The sequence below is a fragment of the Macadamia integrifolia genome, chromosome 10, assembly GCF_013358625.1.
Source record: "Macadamia integrifolia cultivar HAES 741 chromosome 10, SCU_Mint_v3, whole genome shotgun sequence".
Taxonomy (NCBI): Eukaryota; Viridiplantae; Streptophyta; class Magnoliopsida; order Proteales; family Proteaceae; genus Macadamia; species Macadamia integrifolia.
The window spans coordinates 31,444,669-31,470,075 of NC_056566.1; the positions used below are offsets into that span (position 1 = coordinate 31,444,669).

General features: G+C 47.5%; 1 non-coding gene across 1 annotated transcript in view; it reads right to left on the reverse strand.

Moving 5' to 3' along the window:
* Positions 1-23,584: 23,584 nt before the first annotated feature.
* The window catches only part of LOC122092534, a 3,363-nt gene continuing 1,540 nt past the window's right edge, over positions 23,585-25,407 (reverse strand). Inside the window, exon 1 of the ribosomal RNA XR_006144191.1 lies at positions 23,585-25,407. This exon is cut by the window's right edge and continues 1,540 nt beyond it. This is a non-coding gene — a ribosomal RNA (28S ribosomal RNA).

Here is a 25,407-nt window from a genome sequence, read left to right on the forward strand (position 1 = left end):
ACGTCCGATAACTCCCAAAACCAAGCGCGTGGCGAGGCAGCGATGGGTGTGGCACATGCAGCCATGCATGTGACCTTGAGGGCAGTGTGCAGCAATGCATGCAACATTGCGAATGGTAGGGCAGCCAGGGGTGTGGCATGTGCGGCTTTGCCAGGGGCAAGGAACGTAACCTTGCGCTGCATGTGTGGCAAGGAACATAACCTTGCGCACATTAGTGCAGCCATCTGCGTGTCTTGTGCGCCATGCCTGTAACCTTCCACATGGCATGTGAGGCCACGCGCGTAACCTTGTGCCGGGCATGTGCAGCCGTGGTCGTAGTCATGTGCGTGGAAGTGCGGCACAGGCAGCAGTCCAGCGCGCATAGCCTGCACCATTGCCCGTAGCCATGTGCATTCGTGCCTACCACCTTGCATGCGGTTATGCATCCTTTCCCGCAGCAATGTGCATTGTTGCCTGCCACCTTACGTGTCACACCCCGTTCACACAAAACCGGGCCAGTGACCGGGTTAACACCGGTTAACCCAAACCTGCCAGGATCATCTGATACAGTATTCCACCACAGCATACACACAACTAAGAAAGTGTTCATCAGTTCAGCGGAAGACTTGGTTTACCTATGAATATTCCCATAATACTTGATACCCAAATTGTAATACAATAGTTAAGTACATGTAGGCCCGTAGGCATGATATTTATACAAAAAGAATACAATTTACATATCAAGTACTCAAAAGGAATCATCAAAAATTAGAATGTACAGCTCAGCTCGGTATCAAAGGTTAGAGCTCAGCTCGGTATCAAAGGTTGAGCCCAGCTCGGCATCAAAAGGTAGAGCTCAGCTCGGCATCAAAAGTGGAGCTCAGCTCAGTATCAGAACTGCGGTCCCGCAGCACAGCCCTTGCACGAGCAATCCGTGTCGTGCTCTAACTCCTCAGGGACCCACCAGTCCTCTTCAGGGAACTCAACTGTGGGACCCGCCCCGTGCTCATCTGGTTGATGACCTGTAAAATCATCTAAAAGAGGTGCACACGTGGGATGAGCTCACTAGCTCTGTAAGTGGAAAGATAGACCACACAGCAGTCCACACAACAAATCACAACCATATGCACTATATGCTATGCAATACATTTTTAATCACATCCACCTAAGCAACATTACTAAGTCTTTGGTTTAGTGCTACTACAACCACAGTGCGCGTATACATCGGGTACGAGCCGCGAACTCCATCCCGGGATACGCCCATAGGGCTGTTGGAGAAGGCCCACTGTGAGTACTCAGAAAAATAAAATATGCCGACCACCGGCTCTCAACATAAAGTAAATGACTGAAAATTAAAAGTGCTGACTCCAGCAATTTAAAAGCAGTACGATTGGCCCTCTTGAATATACCACTGGGGTTTCCGACTGTCCTAATGACCAGCCAGGCGTAATGTCTAACCGCCACAGTGACCTAACAACCGTGACCACTGCTTCTCCCCAAATGGTAACCCAACACCTTAACCCCTGCTGGGAAGGGTCGTAGCACAGGTAGATGATAATCCTAAACCGCATGCTCCTATATGACAATATTACGATTGTATAGTGCCACCGCGTCCCATACCACGGGCCACCAATGCACTCATTTCCAAGCTGACTATGGCATCTAATCTATTAATGCATTATGCACAATGATGTCAACATTCATCACATAAGCATATCATCACTTAGCATTTAGAAAATAAACACAACACCCATGGCATAACAATGTGAGGATGACTAATCTACATAGCATTTTCATGATGTCATGCTAGTCTAGATATGATTAAATGAATGCCAAACAATGCCTTGAAACAAGGCCAAACATCCTCTCCCCACTTAGCTGTAGTGTACAAGGACTCACGCTCGGTACGGGTGAGATCCGGTGCGAGAAGCGTGAGATTTGGTGAACCTATCATGAGTGAGTGGGGTTAGTATTTCACCACTTTGGGATCAAGATTAACACGATCCAATGACAAGATCATGTTTAGAATCCTAAAAGAAGGTCACACGTCCGTTTTGGGTCCAATTGGACATAAAAATCACGTTCGGAGCCTCTCGGGTGGGTCGGACAGCCCACCTGTCTGACCCCCCGGTCTGGACAGGCGGGTAGGTCGGCCCATTGGTTGGCCCATCGGTCTGACCCACCAGTTGGGCCCAAGGGTCCTACTAAGATCGACGGGCAAGGTAGCCCACCGGTTGGGCCCGAGGGTCCTGCCCTCTCAGGCGGGTGCCCACAAGCGGGCCATTTGGCCCACTGGTTTGGCCCACCGGTCTTGGCGGGAAAATGTTATTTCTTCCCAAACTTCCCCCAACCTTTGGGGACTCAAATGGGGCTTTTCCAAACCCATTCTTCACACATTCAAGGCCCCATAAGATGGTTCTAACCTAGATCTAGGTTAGATTTAAGGAATGGAAAGCCATCTTACCTTCTTTGCTCAAGAACTCCTTCAAAACCCCAAAATCACTTCCAATCGCCATTGCTCTTGCAACCGTGGAAACCCTTCTTCAAATCCTTCAAAATCAACACATAAACCATCTATTAAACCTTAGATTCATCATCTCAAGGGGGATTTACAAGACCTCAAGAACCCTACCCAAATCAAGGGTTTTACTTGGGTGTGGTGAAAGTTTAAGGAACCTAGCCTTTGCTCACCTCTAGACGTAGATCTAGCATTGGAGATCACTCTTCCAACGTCGGAATGGGAAGATCAAGCCTCGGCGCCGTTGAAATCCATCTCTTCTTCCTCTTCCTTCTCTTCTCCTCTTCTTTCCCTTCTTTTCTCTCTCCTCTTTACTCTTCTCACCAACGTCCGAGTGTCATAAATGAGAAAACAAAAAGGAAAATTTAAATGCTATTTATACTTCCTAAAATAACTAAGCAATCACATGGGTGGGTCACTCAGGTGGGTGGATGCGCCCACCTGTCCGCCCACCAGAGGGCCAAAACTTGGCCAACAAGTGGGATTTTGACAGAATTCGACCCTCGGCACGAATCTCACTCTTGGCATAAGATGTAATATACGTATACACATGCACCTTAAGATACGGCTACATACCTACTTTATCCGTACATGGCCTTATGATAGGAGCATGTACACGGCTTGGGTACCCCCGTCTCTTCTGGCACTGGCTAGGACTTGTCGGGCCAGCAGGTGTTTAAGGTCACCCTTGCCATCATGGTCCATAAGGAACCCACCTTAACTCTCTTCGGTTCGGGTCCTGCATGGTTAAACCGGGTCAACCGTGTAATCAGACCGGGTTTAAGAAGTAGAGTATTACATTACATGTGGTGGTGCATCCTTGCCCCCAACCATGTGCGTGCAGCAGCCTGCACCCATGCTCGTGATAGTGGAGCCTTGCCCGCAGCCATGTACGGGGTGGCATGCAACCATGTGTGCGGTATTGCAGCCACGCCCGCATCCTTGTGTGCAGCATCCTACCTAGACACCAGTAGCCTTGCGCGAGCTAATGTAACGTTGCCGCAGCGATGCCTACACCTTATGTGCCCATGCCAGCTACCTTCCGCGTCGTAGTGCAGCAATGCCTGCACCCATACACGATAGCCAGCATCCATGTCCATGATGTACAACCTTGTTTGCTGCCACGCAAGTGGTAGCCTGAACCTTTTTAGGCCATGCCAGCCACATGCGTGCTCGGTAGTGCAGCCGTGTGCAAGACCGCCTACCATCATGCACGTGATATGTGCAACCATGTCTGCATCCATGCACACAATAGTGTAGCCTTACCCGTAGTCGTACGCACGCTGGCCTACAACCTTGTGTGGTGTAGCGCAGCCATGCTTGCACCCGTGCGGTAAGGTCTTGATTGTGGCCAAGTGCGCGACAGCCTACCACCATGCATGCACCTTGTGCGGCCCTGCGTGCGGTAGTGCTGCCTTGTGCATAGCCTTCATATGCACTTAGACACACTTAGGGGGCACGCGTAGGCATAGTCATGGGCATGTATATGTGCACACTTGCGGCATTCAAGAGCACACCTAGGCAACATTTGGGGCATTCAAGAGCACAATTAGGCGACACTTGGGCGACACTTGGGCTACACTTGGGTGCACACGTTGACACACTTATTCAACACTTGGGGGCACGTATAGGCACACTTAAGGTGACACTTGGAGCATTCAAGAGCACGCATAGGCACACTTGGGTGCACACTTAGGCAATAGTTGTGGGCATGAATGCGCATAGTTAGGCAACACTTGGGCCAGTTAATGTGCACATGTAGTCAACACTTGGGATGTTGTGCGGCCATTCAATGTGCACACATGGGCACATGCAGTCAACACTTGGGGGCATACGTAGGCACACACTTGGGCCATTCAAGAGCACGTTGTCACAACTTTAGACCTTTCTAAGCAACTGCGCCAGCACTTAGCACTTCCACTAGCACTAAGTCAGCCTAACCAGCCTCCATAAGGGACTTGGGAATAGAAGAAGTGAACACAAGAGTGAGTTTGAGAAGAATGAACTTGTATTGCACTAGAGAACTCTTGAGGACAAGGCTTGAGAACTCACTTGCTTGGTTGAACACTCTTGGTTGGTCCTTGGTGAGTGCCTTTGCCAAATGAGGCAACACCTACCTCAAGTTACAATGGATGGCTAAGATATTTACAAATGTCCTCCATCCAATGGTTGGGGAGGAAACTAGAAGCTTCCCACCTCCTAAGTGGAGCTCTAGAAATCTCTTCCAAAATATCTCCTATGAATATCTTCTACAAATATCTACAATAAAATTATCTAGAGTTACAACACCTTTGTAGAAAACTCTAGAACTTGGACCTTACTTAGCTCAATGGCCTAAGTCCATGGGCCTATGTTGGGCAGGTCGTGACAACGTGTACACAAAGTGGCACTCAATGTGCAAGCATAGGCACACTTCACTAGGGCAACATGCATAACGATACTCAGGCAACCATTGGGGCAGTTAACACTTAGGGGCATACCTGGGGCCAGAGTGGACAATCCTAGCCTCAGGAGGGTGTGGGGGTAGAATTAGAAATATTTGGGGGAAAGAAAAGAGGAAAAAGATAGGGGGACGAATCGATGCGACATGGGGCTGAATCTCAGTGGATTGTGGCAGCAAGGCTACTCTACCACTTACAATACCCCGTCACACATTTAAGTCATTGCAAAGGATTCTAACCATCGCCTGAGAGGAATTACGCTTCAACGCAACCCACACAACACATCCACTATGGGGGCTTAGCCAACGACACGTGCCTCTGGGGACCGGAGGGCCCCTACTGCGGGTCGACAAATGGGTGACGGGCACAGGCATTGTTTCTTTAGCTTGGATTCTGACTTAGAGGCGTTCAGTCATAATCTGACACACGGCAGCTTCACGCCACTAGCTTTTCAAGCATACGCGATGACTGTCATCAGTAGGGTAAAACTAACCTGTCTCACGACGGTCTAAACCCAGCTCACGTTCCCTATTGGTGGGTGAACAATCCAACACTTAGCGAATTCTGCTTCACAATGATAGGAAGAGCCAACATCGAAGGATTAAAAAGCAATGTCGCTCTGAACTCTTGGCTGCCACAAGCCAGTTATCCCTATGGTAACTTTTCTGACACATCTAGCTTCAAACTCCAAAGGTCTAAAGGATCGATAGGCCACGCTTTCATGGTTTGTATTCATATTGGAAATCAGAATCAAATGAGCTTTTACCCTTTTGTTCCACTTGAGATTTCTGCTCTCGTTGAGCTCATATTAGGATACCTGCGTTATCTTTTAACAGATGTGCTACCCCAACCAAACTCCCCACCTGACAATGTCCTCCGTCCAGATCTCCGTGTTGAGGTGGGCCTTGGGTCCAAAAGGAGGGGCAGAGCCCCACCTCCGACTCACGGAGTAAGTAAAATAACGTTAAAAGTAGTGGTATTTCACTTGTGCCATTTCCAACTCCCACATATCCTACACCTCCCAAGTCATTTCATAAAGTCAGACTAAAGTCAAGCTCAACAGGGTCTTCTTTCCCCGTTGATTCTGCCAAGCCCATTCCCTTGGCTGTGGTTTCGCTGGATAGTAGACAGGGATAGTGGGAATCTCATTAATCCATTCATGCGCGTCACTTATTAGATGACAAGGCATTTGGCTACCTTAAGAGAGTCATAGTTACTCTCGCCGTTTACTCGTGCTTGGTTGAATTTCTTCACTTTGACATTTAGAGCACTGGGCAGAAATCACATTGCGTGAGCATCCACAGGGAGCATCGTAATTGTCACACCTCATTCACACCAAACCGGGCCAGTGACTGGGTTAACCCCGGTTAACCCAAACTTGCCAGGATCATCTGATACTGTATTCCACCACAGCATACACATAACTAATAAAAGATTATCTGATCAGAGGAAGACTTGGTTTACCTGTGAATATTCCCATAATACTTGATACCCGAATTGTGATACAATAGTTATATACATATGGGCCCGAGGGCATGATATTTACATAATAAAAGTACAATTCACATATCAAGTACATAAAGGAAACCATCAAAAATCAGAGTATACAGCTCAGCTCGGTATCAAAGGCTAGAGCTCAGCTCAGCATCAAGGGTTGAGCCCTGCTCGGCATCACATGGTAGAGCTCAGCTCGGCCTCCAAAAGTAGAACTCAGTTCGGCATCAGAACTACGGTCCCGCAGCATAACTCTCGCACGAGCAGACAGTGCCGTGCCCTAACTCATCAGGGGCCCACCAGTCCTCTTCAGGGAACTCAACCGTGGGACCCGATCCATGCTCTTCAGATGTATGACCTGTAAAATCATCTAAAAAGGGGTGCACACGTGGGATGAGCTCACTAGCTCAACAAGTGGTAAGATGGACCACACAGCAGTCCACACAGCAAAACACAATCATATGCACTACATGCTATGCAATACATTTTAAATCACATCCACCTAAGCAACATTACTAAGTCTTTGGTTTAGTGCTACTACAGCCACAGTGCGCGTATACTCCAAGTACGAGCCGTGAACTCCATCCTACGATACGCCCATAGGGCTACCGGAGAAGGCCCACTGTGAGTACTCGGAAAAGTAAAAACATGCTGACCACCTGCTCTCAACAGAAAAGTAAATGATTGAAATTAAAGGTGCTGACTCCAGTAATTTAAAAGCAGTACGATTGGCCCTTTTGAATATACCACTGGGGTTGCTGACTGTCCTAATGACCCGCCAGGTGTTATGTCTAACCGCTATAGTGACCTGACAACCGTGACCACTGCTTCCCCCCAAATGGTAACCCAACACCTTAACCCCTGTTGGGAAGGGTCGTAGCACGGGATGGTGAAAATCCTAAACCGCATGCTCCTATATGACAATCGTACGATTGCATAGTGCCACCGCGTCCCATACCACGGGCCACCAATGCACTCGTTTCCAAGCTAACTACGGCATCTAGTCTATTAATTCATTATGCACAATGATATCAACATTCATCACATAAGCATCTCATCACTTAGCATTTAGAAAGTAAACATAGCACACATGCATAACAATGTGAGGATGACTAATCTACATAGCATTTTCATTATGGCATGACTAGACTAGATACAATTAAATGAATGCCAAACAATGCCTTGAAACAAGGCCAAACATCCTCTCCCCACTTACTTGTAGTGTACAAGGATTCCCGTTCGGTACTGGTGAGACCCAGTGCGAGAAGCGTAGGATTTGGTGAACCTAACATGAGTGAGCGGGGTTAGTATTTCACCATCTTAGGATCAAAATTAATGAGATCCAATGACAAAATCATATTTAGAACGTTAGAAAGAAGGTCGCACGTCCGATTTGGGTCCAATCGGATGTAAGAATCACATTTGGAGCCTCTCAGGTGGGTCAGACAGCCCACCTAACTGGCCCATCGGTTGGCCCACCGGTTGGCCCACCGGTCTACATTGGCGGGTAAGATGGCCCGTTGGTCTGGCCCATCGATTGGGCCAGGGGGTCTACTAAGACCGGTGGGCAGGGTGGCCCACCGGTTGGCCCGCCGGTCTGGCCCGTCGATTGTGCCCGAGGGCCCTGCCCTCTCAGGCGGGTGCCCACAGGCAGGCTAGATGGCCCACTGGTCTTGGCGGGAAACCTGCTATTTCTTTCCAACTTCCTCCATTCTTTGGGGATTCAAATGGGGCTTTTCCAAACCCATTCTTCACACTTTCAAAGTCTTATAGGATGGTTCTAACCTAGATCTAGGTTAGATTTAAGGTATGGGAAGCCATCTTACCTTCTTTGCTCAAGAATACCTTCAAAACCCCAAAATCACTTCAAATCCACAATGCTTCTCCAACCTTGTAAATACTTCTTCAATTCCTTCAAGATCAACACATAAATCATCTATTAAACCTTAGATTCATCATTTCAAAGGAGATTTATAAGATCTCAAGAAACCTTATTCGAATCAAGGGTTTATGCTTGGGTAAGGTGAATGTTTAGGGAACGCAACTTTGCTTACCTCTAAATGTAGATCTAGTGTTGAAGATCACTCCTCCGGCGCCGGAATGGGAAGATCAAACTTCAGCGCCGCTGAAATCCATCTCTTCTTCCTCTTCCTTCTCTTCTCTTCTTCTTTCCTTTCCTTTCTCTCTCCTCTTTACTATCCCCACCAACGTACGAGTGTCATAAATGAAAAGAAAATAAAATCATAAATGCTATATATATACTTCTTAAATAACTAAATAGTTCACATGGATGGGTCACTCAGGTGGGTGGGTGCGCCCACCTGTCCGCCCACCTGAGGGCCAAAACTTGGAATTTTGACAGAGTTCGGGCCTCAGCGCGAACCCCACCCTTGGCATATGATATAATATACGTATCCACCTTAATACACGGCTACATACCTGCTTTATCCGTACATGGCCTTATGATAGGTGCATGTACACGGCTTGGGTATTCCCGTCTCTTCTGGAACTGGCTCGGACTTGTTGGGCCAGTCGGTGTCTAAGGTCACCCTTGCCATCATAGACCATAAGGAACCCGCTCTAATTCTCTCTGGTTCGGGTCCTGTATAGTTAAACCGGGTCAACCGTGTAATCAAACCGGGTTTTAGAAGTAGGGTATTACATTTACCCCCCCCCCTTTTGAAAAATTTCATCCTTGAAATTACGTACCTGGTTGATCAAAAAGATGAGGGTCCTTGGCTTGCATTTCATCCGCTTTCTCCCAAGACGCTTCTTTAAGTGAATGATTAGCCCATCGCACCTTTACATAGGAAATGGAGCGGTTGCGAATGGTTTTCACCTTTAGGTCCAAAATTTCAGCTGGCTGCTCTGTATAGGTCATGTCAGCTTCAAGGTATTCTGGCTCCACGGGTAATACATGAGAGGGATCATGAACGTATCGCTTCAGTATGGATACATGGAATACATTATGAACATCCCCAAGTGAAGGTGGCAGAGCAAGCATGTAGGCTACTGAGCCAACCCGGGCTAAGATCTCAAATGGTCCAATGTATCTTGGGCTCAACTTCCCCTTCCTGTGAAACCTTTGCAACCCTTTAGTAGGAGAGATCTTTAGAAATACCTTTTCTCCTGGCTAAAATTCAATGTCTTTTCTGCGGGTGTCCGCATAGCTCTTTTGACGGGACTGAGCTGCTTTAATCCGTTCTCGAATAACGTCAACTTTGTCACAAGTCATCTGTATCATCTCAGGTCCTAACATTCGACGTTCACCTACCTCATCCCAATACAAAGGAGTTCTGCACTTCCTGCCATATAATGCCTCATACGGAGCCATCCCAATTGTAGCTTGGTAACTGTTGTTATAGGCAAACTCCATAAGAGGTATATATTCTTCCCAACTGCCACTCATCTCCATTGTACATGCCATGAACATGTCCTCTAATATCTGTATGGTTCGCTCCGACTGACCATCAATTTGTGGGTGGAAAGCCGTACTTAAGTTCAGCTGTGATCCCAAGGCACGCTGTAAGCTTTTCCAAAATCTGGAAGTGAACCTTGGGTCCCTATCTGAAACAATGCTCACTGGCACTCCATGTAAGTGCACTATGTTGTTCATGTAAAGTTGTGCTAGTTTGGCCATGGAGAACTTGGTCTTGATGGGAATGAAATGAGCAGTCTTGGTAAGCCGATCAATGATCACCCATATCGCGTTCATTCCCTTAGGTGTACATGGTAGTCCTGTGACGAAGTCCATTGTAATCCTTTCCCACTTCCATTCTGGTACTGGGAGTGGCTGAAGAGTACCATAAGGTCGATGCCTCGCAGCTTTTACTTTTTGGCATGTGAGACAAGTCGCCACATACAGAGCTATTGTGACTTTCATGCTTGGCCACCAGTAATTTTGTTTGAGGTCTTTGTACATCTTTGTACTTCCTAGGTGGAGTGAGTACTCGGAGCTATGTGCCTCTCGCACTATCTTGTCTTGTATATCCAAATCATCAGGTACACACAATCTGCCTCGAAACATCAATGCCCCATCACTGGCTAAAACAAAGTCTGGATCGTTCATTGTTTGATCTTGAAACTTAATTCTGATCCGCTGCAATTCAGGATCCAAGGGTTATTTCATTATTACCTCTTGCCTAATAGCCGGATGCACCTGTAGAGCCATCAAGGATGCAGTCAACCATTTAAGGTTTTCTGGTTGACGCTCTAATTCTAAGGTTTCTCCTTCATATAAGAGAGCCTCATCCATTAGTGTTGCCCCCTGCACAAGTGATGGGTTGACTGCTAAGCATGCGAGTGACACAGTCTGTGCCTTCTAATTCAACGCATCTGCTACTACATTAGCTTTGCCGGGATGATACTGAATGTCACATTCATAATCCTTCATGAGCTCAAGCCATCTCCTCTGCCTCATGTTCAAATCTTTCTAGGTGAAGAAGTACTTAAGGCTCTTATGATCACTGTATATCTCACATTTCTCCCCAAACAAATAATGTCGCCAAATCTTAAGGGTAAAAATGACTGTGGCTAGTTCTAAGTCATGAGTGGGGTAGTTCTTCTCATACTCCTTTAGTTATCGGGATGCATACGCTATTACCTTACCGTGTTGTATGAGGACACAACCCAAACCAACTTTGGAAGCATCAGTATAGACTGTCATTCCACCTGTGCCTTCAGGGACAGTTAACACAGGGGCCGACACCAACCTCTTCTTCAATTCCTGGAAACTCTTCTCACATTCCTCTGCACAGTCGAATTTCACACCCTTTTTGGTTAATTTAGTCATTGGTGCTAAGATTCGGGCGAAATTCTCAATGAAACGCCGGTAGTATCCAGCCAAACCAAAGAAGCTTCTAATTTCAGTGACATTCTTGGGGCTTTCCCATTCTACTACTGCTTTCACCTTATCAGGATCTACTTCGATTCCGGCCTTAGACACTACGTGCCCCAGGAATCCAACTTGTTCAAGCCAGAATTCACACTTGCTATACTTGGCAAACAATTGTTGTTCTCTCAACCTCTGTAACACCATTCTCAAGTGTTGAGTGTGCTCCTCTTCTGTCTTGGAGTAGATCAAGATGTCATCAATAAAAATAATTACCCACTTATCGAGTACGTCATGAAATACTCGGTTCATTAAATCTATGAATGTTGTAGGTGCATTGGTCAAACCAAAAGATAATACTAGGAACTCATAGTGCCCATACCGAGTCCTAAATGTGGTTTTGGGTATGTCGTTGCTCTTCATCTTGAGCTGATAATAGCCTGATCGAAGGTCTATCTTTGAAAATGCCCTGGCTCCCTGCAACTGGTCAAATAAATCATCAATGCGTGGCAATGGATACCGGTTCTTAATGGTTAGCTTATTTAATTCCTGGTAATCGATGGACATACGCAAGCTGCCATCTTTCTTCTTGACAAACAACACTGGGGCACCCCAAGGTGAACCACTTGGGTGAATAAACCCCTTTTCCAATAATTCCTGCGACTGAATCTGCAACTCCTTCAATTCAGCTGGTGCCATCCTGTATGGAGCCTTAGATACTGGAGCTGCTCCAGGAGTCAAATCTATGGCAAACTCCAACTCTCTATCAGGTAGTAAATGCATCAGATCATCTGGGAAAACGTCGGGAAACTCTTTAACCACCTTTACCTCTTCTAGAGGTGAAATCCTTGCATCAACATCAAGTACCGATGCTAAGTAACCCTGACATCCATTTTCCAACAATTTTACCGCTTGAAGTGCGGAGACAAGGACCTTCCTCACTCGTTTCATTTTATCTGCCCGGTACACCAATTCTCTCCCTTTGTCATCTGTCACCCTAATCAGCTTTTCAGCACACATCACATTAGCTCGATGAGCCGATAACCAATCCATACCCAATATAACATCAAAATTCTGCATATTGAACTTAATGAGTTGTGCATCAAAGTTCTTTCCACTAATTTCCACTGGGCATGGCCCATACACCTCCTTCAACTGTGTAACTTTACCAGTAGGCATACTAACAATCATAACTCATCAGATCAGCGGAAGACTAAGTTTTACCTGTGAATAATCCCATAATACTTGATACCCGGATAGTGATATAATAATTATATACATTTGGGCCCGAAGGCATGATATTTACACAAAAAGAATAAAATTCAAATATCAAGTACATAAGAAAATCCACCAAAACAATCAGAGTACACAGCTCGGCTCGGTATCAAGGCTAGAGCTCAGCTCGGCATCAAGGATTGAGCCTAGCCCGGCATCACATAGAAGAGCTCAGCTCGGCCTCAGAAGTGGAGATCAGCACAGCCTCAAAGGTGGAGCTCAGCTCAGCCTCAGAACTGCTGTCCCGCAGCACAACTCTCGCACGAGCAGTCAGTGCCGTGCTCTAACTCCTCAGGGGTCCACCAGTCTTCTTCAGGAAACTCGACTGTGGGACCCACCCCATGCTCCTCAGATGTATGACCTGCAAAATCATCTAAAAAGGGGCGTATACGTGGGATGAGCTCACTAGCTTAGTAAGTAGAAAGATGGACCACACAGCAGTCCACACATCACAACACATCATATGCACTACATGCCATGCTATACATTTTAAATCACATCCACCTAAGCAACATTACTAAGTCCTTGGTTTTAGTGCTACTATAACCACAGTGAGCGTATACTCCGGGTACAAGCCGCGAACTCCCTCCCGCGATACGCCCATAGGGCTGTCGGAGAAGGCCCACCGTGAGTACTCAGAAAAGTAAAGACAATGCCGTCCATCAGCTCTCAACAGAAATGTAAATGACTGAAAATAAAGGTGCTGACTCCAGCAATTTAAAAGCAGTACGATTGGCCCTCTTGAATGTACCACCGGGGTTGCCGGCTGTCCTACATGACCCACCGGGCGTTATGTCTAACTGCCACAGTGACCCGACGACCGCGACCACTGCTTTCCCCCAAATGATAACCCAACACCTTAACCCCTGTTGGGAAGGTTCGTAGCACGGGATGGTGAGAATCCTAATACCGCATGCTCCTATATGACAATAGTACGATTGCATAGTGCCTCCGTGTCCCATTCCACGGGCCACCAATGCACTCATCTCCAAGCTGACTACGGCATCGAGTCTGTCAATGCAACATGCACAATGATGTCCACATCCAACATATAAACATCTCATTCAATTGGCATTTGGAAAGTAAACATAGCACATATGCACATCAATGTGAGGAATGATTAATCTACATAGCATATTCATGATGGCATGACTAGACTAGATATAATTAAATGAATGCCAAACAATGCCTTAAACAAGGCCAAACGTCCTCTCCCCACTTACTTGTAGTGTACAAGGATTCTCGTTCGGTACGGGTGAGATCCGGTGCGAATCGGGTAGGATTTGGTGAACCTAACATAATTGAGCGGGGTTAGTACTTCACCATTTTAGGATCAAAATTAATGAAATCCGATGACAAAATCGTGTTTAGAACGTCAAAAGAAGGTCACACGTCCGATTTGGGTCCAATCGGACATAAGGATCACCCTCGGGGCCACACGGGTGGGTCAGACAGGTGGGCTGTCTGGCCCACCGGTCCTACCCACTGGTTGGGACCGGTAGGTAGGGGCCCACCGGTATGGCCCACCGGTTCCACCCGCCGGCTGAGCCAGGGGCCCCTGCTAGGACCGGCGGGTAGGATGGCCCGCCGGTTGGGCCCGCCGGTTGTGCCCGAAGGCCCCCCTGTCTTCTCAGGTGGGTGCCCACAGGCGGGTAGGGGCCCACCGGTTGCACCCACCGGTCTTGGCGGGAAACACCCTGTTTCTTCCCCATTTTCTCCATTCTTTGGGGAATCAAATGGGGCTTTTCCCCACCCATTCTTCACACCTTCAATGTCTTATAGGATGGTTCTAACCTAGATCTAGGTTAGATTCAAGTGATGGGAAACCATCTTACCTTCTTTGCTCAAGAACAACCTCAAACCCTCCAAATCACTTCAAACCCACAATGCTTCTTCCACCTTGTCAATATCTCTTCAAATCCTTCAAGATCAACACGTAAACCATCTATTAAACCTTAGATTCATCATTTCAAAGGGGATCTACAAGATCTCAAGAAACCATACTCGAATCAAGGGTTTAAAGCTTGGATATGGTGAATGTTCACAGAACCCAACTTCGCTTACCTCTAACTGTAGATCTAGAGTTGAAGATCACTCTCCCGGTGCCGGAATGGGAAGCTCAAGCTTCGGCGCCGCCGAAATCCTTCCCTTCTTCCACTTCCTTCTCTTCCCTTCTTCTTCCCTTTCTTTTCTCTCTCCTCTTTACTATTCTCACCAACATACGGGGGTCATAAATGGAAAGAAAATGATGTCATAAAGCTATATATAATTTCTAAATAAGTGAATACTGCACATGGATGGGTCACTTAGGTGGGTGGGAGCACCCACATGTCCGCCCACCTGAGGGCCAAAACTTGTGATTTTGATAGGGTTCGGGCCTCGACACGAACCCCACCCCTGGCATACGATGTAGCATACGTATATACCTTAAAATACGGATATAATACCTGCTTTATCCGTACATGGCCTTATGGTAGGTGCATGTACACGGCTTGGGCACTCCCGTCTCTTCTGGCACTGGCTCGGACTTGTTGGGCCAGCCGATGTTTAAGGTCACCCGTGCCATTATAGCCCATAAGGAACCCGCTCTAATTTCCTCTGGCTTGGTTCCTGCATGGTCAAACCGATTCAACCGTGAAATCAGACCGGGTTTAAGAAGCGGGGTATTACAACCTCCCCGTGTCAAGATTGGGTAATTTACGCGCCTGCTGCCTTCCTTGGATGCGGTAGCCGTTTCTCAGGCTCCCTCTCCATAATCGAACCCTAATTCTTCGTCACCCATCACCACCATAGTAGGCCACTATCCTACCACCGAAAGTTAATAGGGTAAAAATTTGAATGATGCATCGTCAGCACAAAGGCAATGTGATCTATCGAGTTATCATGAATCATTAGAGCAACGGGCAGAGCCCACGTCGACCTTTTATCTAATAAATGAATCCCTTCCAAAAGTCGGGGTTTGGTGCACGTATTAGCTCTAGAATTACTACGATTATTTGAGTAGCAGATACCATAAAAGAAACTATAAATGATTTAATGAGCCATTTGCAGTTTCACAGTCTGAATTAGTTCATACTTACACATGCATGGCTTAATCTTTGAGACAAGCATATGACTACTGGCAGGATCAACCAGATAACTTTCCTTCTCGACACCAAAGCACTACATGAACCACATCCCCAATTGTGCATTGGGTGATGCTGCTCCATACATTAATGGTGGTCTATCGTTCTTGTGCAATGAGTCGCAACCAAAGGATTCAAGAGGACACACACAGAGATCTAGCTTGCCCCACAAAATGTCCTGCATCGTATGCCAAGCCACCTCACACCAACCACAAAGGCAGGCAAGAGGGATGAAATGAGAGTGAAGGGGCAGCATCTTTCCATCCAACTTGGTAAGCAACACGGGAACCATTTCATGCTCTTGACAAAGACACATTCGGTCCATCGTAACCCATAGAGGTATCTGTGCATAGTGGTTCAATACACAAGCAAAGAGCCCACAACCACAAGAAAAACAATAGCCACTCGCGTGCACTGCGTCCACTACCGACACAATCCACCACTAAACCTACTACAACGTAATAAGGATTTGGTAGAAGAAAAATCAATAGCCCCGCTAAGCATGAAAACTCAACAATCAACAAGGGTCGAGGGACTCGAGATCTATCTCCACCTACAAGCTTGCAACCTATGTTCTCCGGAGACCCACATGAATGTCGTATTATAACACTTGTGGTAGGAGACATACAAACACCTCCGCACCTAGGCGCGACTTAGAAACGTAATTCACCAAATAGCAAAGTCCACAAGACAGAGTATGAGAAAGCTCTCGCAAGAAACAAACCCACGATAATGCAAATTTTTTAAAAGAACAAGGGGAGAGGGGAAGGTACATGTGATTTGTCTCCACTTGCAAGCTTGTAACCTATGTTCATCAGAGACCTAGGTTAATGTTGTATTATAACACTTCTGGCAGGAGGCATGCAAACACCTCTGCACCTAGGCGTGACTTAGAAACGCATTTCCCCAAATACCATAAGGCCACAAAATCAAGCTTGAAAAGACTCTTGCACGCAACAAACCCACGAGAATGCAATTTTCTTTTTTTTTTTAAAAAAGGGGGGGGGAGGGGGAGGGACTCCTGATCTGTCTCCACCTGCAAGCTTGCAAACCTATGTTCTCCAGAGACCCATGTTAATGTCGCATTATAACACTTGCGGCAAGAGGCATGCAAACACCTCTGCACCTAGGGGCAACTTAGAAACGCATTCCTCCAAATAGCAAAGGCCACAAAACCGAGCATGATAGAAATCTTGAAAGCAACATACCCATAAGAATGGAAACTTTTTTAAAAAGCAAGGAGGGGGGAGGGACTCATGATCTACCTCCACCTGCAAGCTTGCAACCTATATTCTCCACAGACCCACGTTAATGTTGTATAATAACACTGGCTACAAAAAGGCATGCAAACACCTCCACACCTAGGCAAGACTTAGAAACACACTTCTCTAAATAGCATAGGCCACAAAATCGACCATTAAAAAACCTTTGCAAGCAACAAACCAACGATAATGCAATTTAAAAAAAAACAATGGGAAAGGGGGAGAGACCAACCAAATATTTATTATGCAGATTGACTTGAGCAATGATTCCGTGAAACCCATTCATTGGGCATGTCAATGTAGACAATAGCCTACCCCTTGCACTATGACCTACATATGATGACAAGCCAAAGAGCAAAGAGGGGTGGAAATGCGTGACTACGGCCATGCTCATAAAAAGTGGCACTAGCACAACTGCACATGGTAGGAACAAAGCACATCAAACTGCCACGGTGCCTAAATGGGATTAATCATCGGGGACAATGTGTCATTTCCATGTTTTTCACATCCCATGACTCTCTTGGGCATGCTGTACAAAAACTAGCAAAAGTGGCAGTAGGCTGTGGTGAGGGTGTAGGTGTAGTGTGCAGGCAACCATGCAAGTCCACCAAGATGCATTGGCCGGCCAAGGTACAAAACAAGGGGCTAATCATCCAGACCATCATGCCATGTTGCTGTCCTTCACATGCCATGCAACTCTTGGGCATGCTGTGTGGCTGCCGGCGTATGTGGCAACAGCTATGCAGGGCGCCATGCACGCCCAGCAGCACGCCATGGCAGGCCACAGCGTATGTGCCTTGATGGTGATTTTCACATGCCAGGCCTATTTTGGGCATGCCATGTGGCTACAGGCGCATCTGGCAGCAGTTGTGGGGGCACGGCAGCAGAAGGCAGGAACCCTTACGCACTCAATAGCCTAGGGTGGCAGGCAACGGTGTGCGACAGAGGGGCTGAACATCGGGACGCATTGGCCATTTACTTGTCTTCATATACCATGCCTCTCTTGAAAATGTTGTGCAGCTACAGACACATGTGACAGTAACTGTGGGGGTATGGCAGCGAAAGGTAGGGAGCCATACGCACCCAGTAGCGCACGGTTGCAGGCAGTGGTGTGCAGTAGATGGGTTGACCGTCTGGACAGACGAGCCATGTACTTGTTTTCACATACAAGCCAAGCCTTTATTGGGCTTTCTTTGCAGCTACGAGCGCAGGAGGCAACCGCTGTCGGGGCATAGCGGTATATAGTACGCAACCATAAGGACCAAGCAGCACGTCGTGGCAGGCACAACGCACACCAAGGTCCAAATCTTCGAAACCAATATACGGTGCAGATGTTTTGCACATGCCATACCACTCTTGGGCATGTTGTACAGCGACAGACGCATGTGGCAGAAGATGTGGAGGCACAATAGTGCAAGGTAGGCAGCCATGTGCACCCAACAGCACACAATGGTAGGCAACTGTGTGCGACGGAGGGGATGACTGTCGGGATGGAAGCGCCATGTACATGTTTTCATGCCTTCGTTGGGAATTCTGTATATCGATGAGCACATGTGGTAGTAGAAGTGGGGGCATGGTAGCACATGGCAGGCAGCCATATGCGCCCAGTAGCCCACGGTGGCAGGCAACGTTGTGCGATAGAAGGGGGCGACGTTGTGCGACAGAAGGGCTGACCATTCGCAAGGACGTGCACCTTCATTGGGCATGTTGTACCGTGATTGGCACACGTGACAACAGCTGTGGGGTCATGGCACTCAAGGCAGGCAGCCATGTGCATCCAGCCGCATGCAGTGACAGGCCTCGACGCACACCAAGGACCAACTCATCGAAACTGACGTGCCATTTCACTTTTTTTCCCATGCCATGGGTCTTTTGGGTTTACCTACCTTGCTCGCTCATTGTCTGCTGCCCCGCTATGCCACCCCTCAAAAACCAACCAGGGAGAGTAGCACCCCCTTCCTCAAGGTAGCTCTTATATTCTTTGCCCCTTTCCAGGAGGAGACATGACCCCCCTAAAAAAATATACCGGACTATTTTTTGAACTTCAAATATCCAAATCAAATGAAACTTGGTATGAAATTAAGGAAAAAAAAATATTATTTTCATATAAAAATCATAGTTTTTCGATAAAATTTTATTTTGTTATTAATTTTTTAATATTAAAAAACATATTAAATTCAAAAAACTATGAAAAATTAATTTTAATGTATTTTTCTGAAAACTAAATTTTGGATGTCTTCCAAAGCTTGATAGAATGTTCTGAAAAGATATTGGACCCTTCCAACTTATTTTGATATTTTTTAATATTTTATGATTGAAACATTATAAAAAATACCCAAAAAAATGGAAATGCGGGTTTTAAGTTAAAATGATTGTACTTTGAGCGCCAAATAGACAATTCCAAGGCTTTTCTAACCCAAAGGGATGTTTTACACAACATTATTTAAAGACCCAAACTATGTTGTGCGGGCATGGCCTTAACGTCTGCAGCAGTCGGTGCCTCGTGTGCAGCAGAAGGCCGCAAAGGAGCCTCTATTGCATGGGCCATGGGGACCACGGCAGCACCCATGTGTGAGCCATGTGCGTGCGGCTATGTGCACGGTGGACTACAGATCTGGGCACAGAAGTGCAGCAATACCTGCAACCTTGATCGTGCCATGTGCTGAAATGCTTGTTGCATGTGCGGCCATGCCAGCCATCATGATCACCACATAGGAGGCCATGCCTGTGAACTTGCACGCAATAGTGCAGCCATGTGCAACCATGCAACGCAACCTTACGCGCGACGGTGCAACCGTTCCTGCAACCTCGCGCGTGGCACGACCGGTAACTCCTGAAACCAAGCGCGTGGCAAGGCAGTGATGGGCGTGGCACATGCAACCATGCATGCGACCGAAGGGGGCGGTGTGCGACAATGCACATAACCTTACATGTTGTAGGGCAGCCAGGGGTGTGGCATGTGCAGCTATGCCAGCAACCTTTCACGCGTTAGTGCAGCCACACACGCAGTATATGCAGCAAGGAACGTAACCTTGGGTGCTGTTATGCTGCCATCTGCGTGTCTTGTGCACCATGCCTACAACCTTTTGCGCGGCATGTGCGGCCGTGGTCACAGCCATGTGCATGGAAGTGCAGCATGGGGGGCAGCCTAGTGCACGCAGTCTGTACCATTGCCTGTAGCCATGTGTGTCTGTGCTTACCACCTTGCGTGTGGTTGTGCACCCTTTCCTGCAGCAATGTGTGTTGTTGCCTGCCACCTTACGCGTGGTGGTGCACCCTTGCCCCTTCCATGTGCGCACGGTAGCCTGCACCCATGCTCGCGATAGTGGAGCCTTGCCCACAGCCGTGTGAGAGGTGGCATGCAACCATGTGTACGGTATTGCAGCCACGCCCGCATCCATGTGCGTGGTAGCCTGCCTCGACGCCAGTAACCTTACGAGCACTAGTGCAACCTTGCCCGCAGTGATGCTTACACCTTGTGTGGCCATGCCAGCTGCGTACCACGCGATAGTGCAGCCATGCCTGCACATATGCACAATAGCCAGCATCCTTTCCGTGCGGTACAGCCTTGCTTGCTGCCACGCAAGTGGCAGTCTGCACCTTGTTAGGCCATGCCAGCCACATGCAAGACAACCTGCCATCATGCACGTGACATGTGCAGCCATGCCTGCATCCATGCACGCAATAGTGCAGCCTTGCCCGCAGTCGTGCATGCTTTAGCCAGTAACCTTATGCGGTGTAACGCAGGCATGCTTGCACCAGTGCGCTCGTCAACGTCCATGCGGTAAGGCCTTGATTGCGGCCAAGTGAGCGGCAGCCTGCCACCATGCATGCACCTTGTGTGGCCGTGCGTGCGGTACTACTGTCTTGTGCACTGCCTTCATATACACTTAGGCACACTTAGGGGGCACGCATAGGCATAGTCATGGGCACGTATATGTGCACACTTGCGGCATTCAAGAGCACACTTAGGCAACATTTGGGGCATTCAAGTGCACAATTAGGCGACACTTGGGCTACACTTGGGTGCACGCTTTAACACACTTATTCAACACTTGGGGGCACGAATAGGCACACTTAAGGTGACACTTGGGGCATTCAAGAGCACGCACAGGCACACTTGGGTGCACACTTAGGCAACAGTTGGGGGCATGCATGGGCACAGTTAGGCAACACTTGGGCCATTCAATGTGCATATGTAGTCAACATTTGGGGTGTTGTGCGGCCATTCAATGTGCACACATGGGCACATGTAGTCAACACTTAGGGGCACGCATAGGCACACACTTGAGCCATTTAAGAGCACGTTGTCATGGCTTTAGACCTTTCTAAGCAACCACGCCAGCACTTAGCACTTCCACTAGCACTAAGTCAGCCAACCACCCTCCTTAAGGGACTTCGGAAGAGAAGAAGTGAAGACAAGAGTGAGTTTGAGAAGAATGAACTTGTATTGCACTAAAGAAATCTTGAGTACAAGGCTTGAGAACTCACTTGCTTCGTTGAACATTCTTGGTTGGTCCTTGGTGAGTGCCTTTGTCAAATGAGGCAACATCTACCCCAAGTTACAATGGATGGCTAAGATATTTACAAATGTCCTCCATCCAACGGTTGGGGAGGAAACTAGAAGATTCCCACCTCCTTAGCAGAGCTCTAGAAATCTCTCCCAAAATATCTCCTATGAATATCTTCTACAAATATCTATAATAAAATATCTATTGTTACTACACCTTTGTAGAAAACTGTAGAACTTGGACCTTACTTGGCCTAATGGCCTAGTCCATGGGCTTGGTGAGCTAGGTTCGTGGGCCTATGTTGGGCAGGTCGTGTCACTCTCCCTTACCTAAATCTGTGACTCCCTCATCGCAACCTCCTTGTGGTACTTTTATTCATGAGCCGTCTCAGCATGCCAGTTGTCTCCCATCTCGTCTCGCTCTGTGGTCGCCCCTTCCACTTGACTAAATACTCCACGTAAGGAGATAGTTTGTGTCTCTGCATGATTAGCCTCCCTCTTGCAAGGAGTAACACCTATTGGGGTTCTTGTTGTAGTCACATAACTTGAGTCTCCGACAACATCGTCTGGTTGTCTCCACGAGCAATATTATGTATGGGGCATTCTTTGGAGTTGATAGCATTAGGACGCCTTGGCCTGAGTTCCTTTGCCTCCTCTATCAAGGTAAGGTTGTGTGTGGCTTCTGTATCTACCTTCACCTGTGTAGGCTTCCCATTGAAGCACACATTTGCACGCATCAACCCCTTTTGAGAGTTAAAGGACTTGACCCCTATCTCGATTCTAGTGGCACCACGCTGCATTGGGGAACCCATGCAAGGTAGTTCTTCCTCTTGGCCCTTTTCCTCCAATAGGGCACTAAGAGCTTTCCTCCTGGGGCAATCCCTAAACCAATGTAGCTCATCACATAGGAATCACTTGTCTCTAGTCTTGAACCGATTCCTCATATCACCCTTGTGCCTTAGTGCCTCTCCTTTAGACATGTCATGAGAGGTAGTGGCTTCCCTCGCCACTGTCCTCCTACTCTTCCCATACTTCTTCTTCAATACGAGCTTTCACCTTATCCAACCCCTTTGCATACTTGAGCCTTGGAGGTGGCAACCATCTCCTCTTGGTTACTTACTATGGTGTCGAGAGAACCTTGTAGGGACCCCTTGAGCTCTCCTATCTGGCCATCAAGCTCCTCCCTAAGCTACACATGGCCTTTGAGCTCCTCCCCACTTTGCTCTGCAACATTCGGGCACCACTTTGCCTCGGCCAATACTTGCTCCCCTCGAGCTAAGCGAGGCCCCATAGCAACACCAAAGTCGACGGACTTGCCTTCTCTCCTTCTTTTCTTACTTGTGCAGGTGTTGGTCTCTATTCCATAGTTTTAGCTCGCCTGTCTCCTATCCCACAATCGTGGCTCCCTCGCAACCGAAGCTCTGATACCACAACTATCATGGCTTTAGACCTTTCTAAGAGACCGCACCGGTTCTTAGCACTTTCACTAGCACTAAGTCAACCTAACCACACTCCTTAAGGGAATTGGGAAGAGAAGAAGTGAACATAAGAGTGAGTTTGAGAAGAATGAACTTGTATTGCACTAGAGAGCTCTTGAGTACAAGGCTTGAGAACTCACTTGCTCGGTTGAACACTCTTGGTTGGTCCTTGGTGAGTGTCTTTGCCAAATGAGGCAACACCTATTTGTAGGCACCACAAGTTATAATGGATGGCTAAGATATTTACAAACATCCTCCATCCAACGGTTGGGGAGGAAACTAAAAGCTTCCCACCTCCTTAGTGGAGAACTCTAGAAATCTCTCCCAAAATATCTCCTATAAATATCTTCTAAAAATATATGCAATAAAATTATCTAGAGTTACTACACCTTTGTAGAAAACTCTAGAACTTGGATCTTACTTAGCCCAATGGCCTAAGTCCATGGGCCTATGTTGGGCAGGTCGTGACGTGTACACTTAGTGGCACTCAATGTGCATGTATAGGCACACTTCACTTAGCCAACACGCATAACCATAGTCAGGCAACTGTTGGGGCAGTTAACACTTAGGGGCTTACCTGGGGCCATACGTGGACAATCCTAACCTCAGGAGGGTGTGGGGGTAGAATTAGAAATATTTGGGGGGAAAGAAAATGGGAAAAAGACGGGGGGAAGAATCGATGCTACACAGGGTTGAATCTCAATGGATCGTGGCAGCAAGGCCACTCTGCCACTTACAATACCCCATCGCGTAATTAAGTCATCTGCAAAGGATTCTACCCATCGCTCGATAGAAATTAAGCTTCAAGGCAGCTCACACAACACGTCCACTGCGGGGGTTTGGCCAACAACACGTGCCTCTGGGGGTCGGAGGGCCCCTACTGTGAGTCAACAAACGGGCCATGGGCACAGGCATCGCTTCTTTAGCTTGGATTCTGACTTAAAGGCATTCAGTCATAATCCGACACGAGGCAGCTTCGTGCCACAGGCTTTTCAACCAAGCACGATGACCAATTGTGTGAATCAATGGTTCCTCTTGTACTAGGTTGAATTACTATCGTGATAATGTCATCAATAGGGTAAAACTAACCTGTCTCACAATGGTTTAAACCCTACTCATGTTCCCTATTGGTGGGTGAAAAATCCAACACTTGGCGAATTCTGCTTCGCAATGATAGGAAGAGCCGACATCGAAAGATCAAAAAGCAACGTCGCTATGAACACTTGGCTGCCACAAGCCAGTTATCCCTGTGGTAACTTTTTTGACACCTCTAGCTTCAAATTCTGAAGGTCTAAAGGATCGATAATTCACGCTTTCATGGTTCATATTCATACTGGAAATCAGAATCAAACGAGCTTTTACCCTTTTGTTCCACACGAGATTTCTGTTCTCATTGAGCTCATCTTAGGACACCTGCATTATCTTTTAACAGATGTGCCACCCTAGCCAAACTCCCCACCTGACAATGTCCTCTGCCCAGATCGCCCCGTCGAGGTGGGCCTTGGGTCCAAAAGGAGGGGCAGAGCCCCACCTTTGACTCACGGAGTAAGTAAAATAACGTTAAAAGTAGTGGTATTTCACTTGCGCCGTTTCCAGCTACCACTTATCCTACACCTCTCAAGTCATTTCACAAAGTTGGACTAGAGTCAAGCTCAACAAGGTCTTCTTTCCCCTCTGATTCTATCAAGCCCGTTCCCTTGGCTGTGGTTTCGCTGGATAGTAGACAGGGACAGTGAGAATCTCATTAATCCATTCATGCGCGTCACTAATTAGAGGATGAGGCATTTGGCTACCTTAAGAGAGTCATAGTTACTCCCATCGTTTACCCGCACTTGGTTGAATTTCTTCACTTTGACATTCAGAGCACTAGGCAGAAATCACATTGCGTGAGCATCCATAGGGACCATCGCAATGCTTTGTTTCAATTAAATAGTCGGATTCCCCTTGTCTGTACCAGTTCTGAGTCGACTATTCGACGCCCGGGGAAGGCCCCCTCAGGGGCCGTTTATAGTCTGTCCCCCGACTAGCAGGCGACGACTCGCTCTCACCGTAAAAGTAGCTAGAGTAGTCCACCGACAGTCGACGGGTTCAGGACTGGGAAACCCATGCCCAGCCCTCAGAGCCAATCCTTTTCCCGAGGTTACGGATCCATTGTGCCGACTTCCCTTGCCTACATTGTTCCATCGACCAAAGGTTGTTCACCTTGGAGACCTGATGCGGTTATGAGTACGACCATGAGTGGTCAGCACTCGGTCCTCCAGATTTTTAATGGCCACCGGACACAACGCCAAGTGCGGTGCTCTTCCAGTCACTGGACCCTACCTCAGGCTGAGCCGTTTCTAGGGTGGGCAGGCTGTTAAACAGAAAAGATAACTCTTCCTGAGGTGCCCCCATCGACGACTCCAGACTTTGTAACATTACTGTCAATTGCCATATCCCAATTCAGGAATTTTAACCCGATTCCCTTCCGGACCATATGCGTGTACACGCTATC